Genomic DNA, 8,637 nt, shown 5'->3' with positions numbered 1-8,637 from the left:
CTCATTCTGGAAATAAATTTGTGTAAGAGAATAGCCTTTTTACGTGTAGAGAGATCTTCATTATTCCTTTTCAAAAGACTTTAGGCAACATAACATTCAAAGAATAACAGGGAAAACCAACATAAGAAATTTCAACATAAATGAAAATGAAACGATAGTTCTGGTTTCTTTCAAAATGCTAAAATCAAGTTCCATCATCTGAGAAGCCAATATCATACAAGTGATCCTTTCAGTTTATTTAAGAGAAAATGTTGGCTTTAAAACTTGACAATAGAGCCAAATAGAATGCCTGTAATATTCAATAAACAGTCTTTAGATACCAATATTGATACACCGGGCAAATATCCAAGATCCCAAGGGCCCAAGATATCCAAGATCCCAAGACCCTCCAAGGCAAGTGTTATAGAAATAACAACAGTAATACTAGTAATGAAAACAGAAAACTGATAAAAAGAGGGAACATGAATGGTATAGCTTAACTCAGAAACAGAACTTGAGCAGTGTAAGCTGGAAGAGGTAGGTGGGACTGGAGAGAGCTAAGTGGCACTCAGTCTGCAGTAAAGCAGTAGTTAGGCAAGTAGACAGACACTGGCAGGCCTGAGGTACAAAGGCGAGGATGTCCAGAGAGCAGGCTTTGCCACTTATTAAGTAAATAAGCAAAGGCTTCGGTGTCTAACACATTTATAATCATCTGTTAGGTCTTAGGCCCACTACAACTTCTGAGTGCGTGGAGGTACTCAAACTCACACTTTCTGCCTGCCTTCTGTCTTGAAGGTGATATGCTTTCTATGTCTATTTTACAATTAATTCTACCTATACTTCTGCATGAGCTATGAGTCTTGACTGATTTCTTGACTGAGTCCTTTCATCAAGATCACAAAGAACTAAGGACCAAGGAAGTGAGAGACTGGTTCCTTGCCATGTCAGAACCTGGCTTCCTGATATCGGTAGCAGTGGGAGTTTGGCTTCTCTACCAGGACAAAGAGTAACTTCTGAAATGGAGAATAAAGTCAAGCTCTATTGAGTTAATGCTTTCATGTTGGGTATATTTAAGATCAAGTGAAAGTTAAGACCTGTGTTCAACATTAATCTCTATATTTTTTTCAAGGTCAATTAATAATCATGCCTGAGGACACCAGTACGGTAAGGTGTTCCCCCAAGTCTTATATTTTAGAGGGCTTGTGCACTTGGGAAGTATAAAAGCATTTAAAATATCAAGAGGTTAGCAATAATTAACAGCAGGTTTATAGAAATGTTTATTTATTGCTTAGTTTTCACGTTTTAGGTAAAATTTAGATTCTTTTGACAAGTTTACATGGTGTAACTTCACTGACAAGAATTTTAAAATATCTTTAGACCTCTCATAAGTTTAGGAAATAGTGTTAATGATCACAAATAGACTTAATACCTAATATACAAATATATCTTTTTTATATAACAAACTACTTGTTTCACGAAAGCCTACAGATGTATATCAAGTCTTAAGTGGCATGACCAAATTTAAGGAGATCTCAAAAACTCTTTCATTTATATGTTCAAGGACTGGTACAATGTACATTGTTTAAAGCAAAGTACCTAGTGGTTATGTTGGATTTATTAAACTTATGTCATCTTAACTCCAAAGATTCTACCAGATCTCAATAACCACCTGAGTGACCACTTGAACATGCATGGCTTAGGACATATTCCCAGCCACCCAAAAGGAGGGCTGTGGCATCAAGCAGACCAAGCTTATGTCCTCTGGTTTTGAGAATGAAAAAAATTGGGGGGTTAAAAGAGCAGTTTAGAAAATCTTTTATATACATATGTAGGACCCCAAAATGTACATAATTTAAGAAGGTGGCTTCCTTTGGTGTCACCCTAAATGCTGATACTCTCTGCGGTGTCTCAGGACTAGGTTTCCATCCTAGCTGCATGAGAAACTTTGTTCAAAACACCAGAGAAATCTATCCTTCCATGTGTCTCCCTGCTGAGCAAGATTTTAGTTTCATCTGACCCAGGAATTGGGTCTGTGGACTTAATGAGGCTGCTACACATTACAGAGGATACCTTTTGATACTTCTTCCCATTTCTGGTTAGAAGAAGCCAGTGTCTCTTACCTGCTGTGCTTCTGCGGACATGGGAGCTTCTGACTCCCAAAATGAAAAAAACTCTAAGGCTACAGAGGTTTGAAAAAAGAGAAAGGAAAAGAAAGACAAAAAATCTACGCTTAGAGGATAGGAGGTTGAAGGAAATGAAAAAGAAAAAACGGAAAGCCTTCAGTTGGACTTACCAAAGTCCTGGTTCCATTGCCTCTTGTACCTCCTGAGACTGACCTGCCAAGAGAAAATGTCACCAGACAGAAATGTCACTTTTGGAAGTGCCAAAAGCTAAGATAAGGAATCCAATTGCTGGCTCCATTCACAGATAAAGAATTTTCAGAGCTAGTCAGTAAGGAATGGGAAAGGTATTATTAGGCAGAAATTCAAAAGTATGCCCTCAAAGAAGTAGCATACAGAATCCCAAAAAAGGGAAGTGCATTACCTTCTGGAACAGGGGACCTCTATGCTTCCCTTGACAGGGTGTAAATCCCAGGAATAGGTTAGCTTACCCCTGTCAAGAAAGATATTAGCCCATTCTACAGGTATGTGCTCAGGTTTGTTTTTTTTAATAGATAATTTAAAACATTCTTTGGAGTCTCTCAACCTGTTCTTTTATCTTAGAATCAGGTTCTTGCTCTTTACTTTCTCAAGCCAATTTACAGATACAGTATTCCTGATAAATTTGGGGTGTGATAGGTCTGGGAGGAATGGAACCTAAATTTAACCAAGGGAATGCTGGTGTGGATTTTGCCTTGGGAAATTTTGACTGGGTCTCAGAAGATGCAGTCTTCTTACAAGTATGATTTTTAAATTATGATTTCCTTATTTCGATCTATCTTTACTTTTTATATCCTACCTCAATTAGTAAAGGAGAGCTAGACAGAAAGAGAAAAAGAAACCCAGTGCCTCAGAAACAGATGTCCTTTTAAAGTTCTTCATTCAATACTTGTAGGATGCAGTCCAAACAGACATGAAAACATTTACCTCTGCTTAGAATGTAGAACATTTCAATACACCATACTTTAACTCAACAATGAAAACAAATGAGATAAGATACAAAATCGTAGTTATTTTAAACTCATCAGATTGCTAAAGATCCAGACATAATTTTTTTTTAAAACAAGTAAAAAGTAAATTCTAGAAAGATGGCTGGCTGGGAGAGAAGAGACTCACAATGGCTGTCAACCTAAAGGATTAGCAGAAGGAAGAGAGCTTTTCCACAGATACGGATAAAGAGAAGCCTGGTAAACCTTTGATGCGCTTTCAAAGGTCACATAAAGCATATATATGCTAATTTAGGTTATACTAACTAGGAGCCCAGTCAAACTAAGGAGTAAGTCTTCATCTAATGACCTTCACTGTCTACCTAGTATAAATGTTGACAGGAGAACAGAATCTCTGAGTAACAGCCCCAGGCACACTGGGCCTCAGAGCTAGGCAGTAACTTCTGAAGGCCAAGAGTAGAACAGAAAAACTATTAAGAGAACTCTCCAAGGTGCACTGAACCCTCCCAAATGCCAGGCAGCTGCACTGCAAAGAATAGGTACACAGCAAAACTGAGAGAAAACAGGTTTTCTCTAACTATAAGGCAGTAGCAACTAAAAGCTGGGACTAGATAAAGTAACTGAGTGAAGTCTCTCCAAAGTATTGTGAGAATTCTCCAAGTGTACTTCCCAGGTCTTCAACAGCTGTGTACAAGTAAGAAAGAGAGAGCGAGATCTTCAGAGGCACAGAAAATCAAGAGAAGGTTGAAGAGTAAAGATTATTTCCTAGCAACCCAAAAGGCTGGGTGACAAGTTAAAACAGAGAAATGCCTATGGACTGTATTTTTTTAAAAAAGAGAATTCCAGAAGCTCTGAAATACCACGAAAAACAAAGAAAACCACATTTAAGTGCATCATATTCAAACTGCTAAACACAAAAAGAGAGAAAAACTTCAAAATAGCTAAAGAGAAAATGAAAGATTGTGCCCTTGATTTAAATGATAAAATGTAAGTGCCTGACTTCAGATCAAGCACAATAGTTGCCAGAAGACATAATATTCTTAGTATACCAGGGAAAAAGAACTTTCACTTTAGAATCCTATATGCAGTGAATTTATTCTTCAAAAATAAAAGTAAATAAGGATTTCTGACAAAAAATTAGAGAATTTTTGTACAGCGAACTTCCATTATAAGAATTGCTAATAGAAGTAAACTGTATTAAAATGATCAGAGATTCTTGGGATACTTGGCAGGAGAGTAAAACCATGAATTTATAATAGTCAACAAAAGGCTAAGAATTTATGTCATGGTATAGTGCAGCCACTAAGACTAGAATTTTAAAAGTATAATTTCCTAGATATTAAAAAAGGAAAAGTACAAAAGAAAGTAAAAAGAAAAATAGATAAGGAATTAGGTGAAATACCCATTACACTGGTATGTGTAAATTCTAATGTGTCAGTAATTATTTTGCACATAAATCAACTTACTCCCATAAAAACATAAAATGGAAAATTTTGATAAAGAATTAAATGTAAACATATGCAGTTTGAAATAGGTTTATCTAAAATGAGAAAAGTTAAAATTTAAGGATGAAATATATGTGCATGCAGAGACTAGCAGAGAACTCTGGAAAATATGTTATCAAAAAAAATAAACTTTAACAAGAGTATTACTAGAGGTGAAGAGAGACTGCATAATGGAAAAACACTTTTAAAAAAAAACTTTCTGCACTCAGCCAAGACCAACCTGAAACTATTACCTGAATTGCTTTGAAACCCATTTACAGCATAGAGCTCTCCCAAGGACAGCCTTTTCCATTTCAAAAGAATAGATAAAAAGTTCACAATAACAGCAAATATCCATTCATATTTCTGAGTTCTCAAAATTATTTTCAACAACTGGCCTGTTCTCCCTACCAAAGAATGAAATCTTGTCATTTGCAGTAACATGAACAGAACTGAACGTGATTATGTTAAGCGAAATAAGAGAGCTCTAGAAAGACGAATACCATATGGTCTCGCTGATATGTGAAATCTTAAAAAACTGATGTCAGACAACTTGACAGTAAAACGGTGATTTCCAGAGAGTAGGAAAGGTAGGCAGTGAGGGAGAAATGGGGAAAGACTGGGCAATAACTACTAAGTCACAGGTGGAAACAAGAAGTTCTGCTGTGCTATTGCATAGTAGAGACCTTCAGTAACAAGAATGTGCTGTACATTTCAAAAAGCTAGAAGAAAGAGGAAGTGTTGTTTAACCTGATTTAAACATTACAGAATGTATACATTAAAATGTATACCAAAAAATGTATACATGCATTAAGACACTATATATCACCCCACTAATATGTACAATGATGTTTTTATGTTGCAGTTAGACAAGTTAAAAACAAAAAATTTATATGATTCCACAAGAGTGAAAAAAGTGAAATCATAAAAGAAGGCTTGATAGGAACCAGAGTTCACAATTTGGTCAATTGTGATAGACATAACTGCCCTTAACATATTGTATACATTGTGTTTTTCCTATTTGTTTATTTACTCATTTGGAGGAGTACTGGGGTTGAATCCAGGACCTTCACACTGAACTGTATCACTAGGGCTTTTTTTATCATTTTGAAGCAAGTTCTTGCCAAATTACTAAATTCCCCAACCCAGACTGGACTTGAACTTATTATCCTCCCGCTTCCACCCCCAAGGGTGCTAGGAATATAGGGAGGCACCAGCGTGCTTAGACTCATCTCTTTTCAATTCATTTAAGATAGAGGACTGCGTGTTCTAAGCCCCTCATTCTAGATTTTGATGATTAAATTGCATTAGTGCTAGAGCGTGAGCGGAGGTGCAGCCGGGAGAGCTGCTGTCCTAGCTCCCCTGGCCCCAAGGCCCAGCTGCTCCAGGGGGAGGAGTTACCGCCGCTTTCAGGCATCAGAACTAACCCTGATGGCTGTGAACTCAAACAGGAAGCCCCGGAGTCATGGCCCAGAAGTACCCTGCAGAAAGAGGGTTGTATGGCGCCCACCACAGCGGTGGTGTCTCCCTCAGGACTTTAGGACCCTTCGCGGATCCTGAAATACTCACATTCTCAGGACTCAGGGACTCAGCAGAGACTGATCCTTATGGTACCCGCTGCTTTACAGAACACTCTGGTCTTAAGTACACACAGCCCCCAAATCCCGCCTACTGGTCGGATCCAAGCCACGGCTCCCCAAGGGGTCCAGGACCACTTATGGAAGGAGAGGACCCTCATCAGAGTGAGGCATCTTCAGTCAGGAGTGGAGCGGGAACTGAGAGTGAGTCTGGGTACCATGAGGATGCGAGCCCTTCCTTTCTCTCCATTCCATCTGCCTGTAACTGCCAGGGAACCCCTGGTATCCCACAAGGGCCTTAAACTGGGGGAGGAGACGGCTCTTCTAGCAACTTTTGCCACCATTGTAGTCTCCAACCTTGGGGGAAGATGAATTGGAAGAAGAATATGATGAAGAACCTCTTAAATTTCCAAGTGAATTTTCACGCGTGTCCAGCAGAAAGAAACCCCCATCCCGGAGACAGCGGCACCGCTTTCTGACCAAGGAGGATAACCCAGAGAGTGGACGCCGAGACCTCAGGGCTCCTGGTCGACATCGGCTGGGCCAGAAACGAAGTCAGACAGATAAGTGCAGAGGCCTGGGGTTGTGGGGAGCAGAAGAACTATGTCAGCTTGGACAGGCAGGCTTCTGGTGGTTGACTGAACTGCTGGTTTTGATGGGAGAGTACGTGGAAACTTGTGGTCCTCTCACCCATGCATGCAGGCAGTTGAAAGGCAGTGATCCGGAAGTTTATTGGGTTTGGGTGGGAGCCTGGGCAGGAAGACTGGGGGGCTGTTCCAATTTCTAAACCAGGGCTTTTCCTATGGAGCAGGGCTGTTCACCCATTTTCATAGGTTAATGGGTGCTTTGCTGCTCCTGGGTCTGGCACTCCTTTTGGGCTATCTCCAGTTGGGCTGGCAGTTTCTGGTGGGCCTGGGTGACTAGTTAGCCTGGAGGGATAAGGCCATCTGGCTGTTTTCTTGGCTGGATTCTCCCACCTTACAGCATTGCTTCCACCTTGCTGAGAGATAGTAGGCCATGGCTGCAGCTGGTAAGAATAGTTCAGTGGGGTTGGCTGGAGTTGCCTTGGATCAGGCAGAGGACTAATAGCCAAGGGAATACACTTGTAGCTAGTGGGCAGTACTGCCAGCCTGAAAAGGAAGTGTCTCGACTCTTGACCATGGCTGGGGTTCCTGAGGATGAGCTAAACCCTTTCCATGTGCTGGGGGTTGAAGCCACAGCATCAGAGAATGAACTAAAGAAGGCCTATAGGCAGCTGGCAGTGATGGTTCATCCTGATAAAAATCATCATCCCTAGGCTGAGGAGGCCTTCAAGGTTTTAAGGGCAGCTTGGGACATTGTCAGCAACCCTGAAAGGTGGAAAGATTATGAGATGAAACAAATGGCAGAGAAGGAGCTGAGCCGGTCAGTGAGTGAGCTTCTGTCCAAGCTGCAAGATGACCTCAAGGAAGCAATGAATACTATGATGTGTAGTCAATGCCAAGGAAAGCATAGGAGGTTTGAAATGGACTGGGAACCTAAGAATTCCAGATACTGCGCTGAGTGTAATAAGCTGCACCCTGCTGAGGAAAGAGACTTTGGGGCAGAGTCAAGCATGTTGGGGCTCAAGATCGCCTACTTTGCACTGATGGATGGAAAGGTCTATGAAATCACAGAGGGGACAGGATGTCAATGCATGGGAATCTCCTCAGATACCCACGGAGTTCCCTATCACATCTCATTTGGCTCTCGGATCCCAGGCACCAGTGGTTGTCAGAGAGCCCCCTCAGATGCCCCTCCTGCCGATCTTCAGGATTTCTTGAGCCAAATTTTCAAGTACCCCTAGGCCAGATGTCTCATGGAAACTTCTTTGCAGCTCCTCCGCCTGGCTCTGGCGCCACTGCAGCCTCCAAGCCCAACAGCACAGTACCCAAGGGAGAAGCCAAACCAGAGGCAGAAGAAAGTGAGGAGGCCCTTCCAACTTGACTGCCTTCTCTACTCTCCTCAAATCAATGTCAGGGAGCCAAGCTGTGTACAGCACAGAATGGATTTCGATTTGTTCATTTTTAAAAGGGCAAATTTCAAGCTTAAATTGTTTAGGAAGGCCCTAAACCACTGTCCCTCTTCCCCAGCACCCAGGAAATGAATCTTGTCTTGTGACAATACCAAAGAAATAGAGACGGCTAGAGCAAAGAACCTAGGGCCTGGACCTGGGCTGGACAATATATCCCTTTGAGGGGTGGGAAGTATTTCTCTGGGGTTGGTATGCCTTTGTCTTGTCATTTGCCTTTAGAGCAGATAATCCCTCACCCTTTTAAACTATGAGTCTTATTTCTTGGTCCATTTTAGGGGGAGACTCCATTACCCTGATAAACTAGTTAAAAGACAGAACAAAGAAGCATGTAGCCCTAATTTTGGAGATACAATAGAGTTCAGAAAGCGGAAACTCTGAAATTTTCCTTTCACCTTGTGGGCAAATCACCCAACTGCAGGCTTACTGTTGCAAGAATGG

The 8,637-nt window shown here is 41.1% G+C and overlaps 1 pseudogene; it reads left to right on the top strand.

Moving 5' to 3' along the window:
• The first annotated feature begins 6,034 nt into the window (after positions 1-6,034).
• On the top strand, positions 6,035-8,271 carry LOC104847826 (annotated as a pseudogene).
• The last annotated feature ends 366 nt before the right edge of the window (positions 8,272-8,637 follow it).

Source organism: Fukomys damarensis, unplaced genomic scaffold, assembly GCF_012274545.1.
Source record: "Fukomys damarensis isolate Sample0158 unplaced genomic scaffold, DMR_v1.0_HiC HiC_scaffold_20, whole genome shotgun sequence".
Classification (NCBI taxonomy): Eukaryota; Metazoa; Chordata; class Mammalia; order Rodentia; family Bathyergidae; genus Fukomys; species Fukomys damarensis.
Note: the sequence above shows the minus strand (reverse complement) of the source record. Positions and strands in the feature narration are given on the sequence as shown.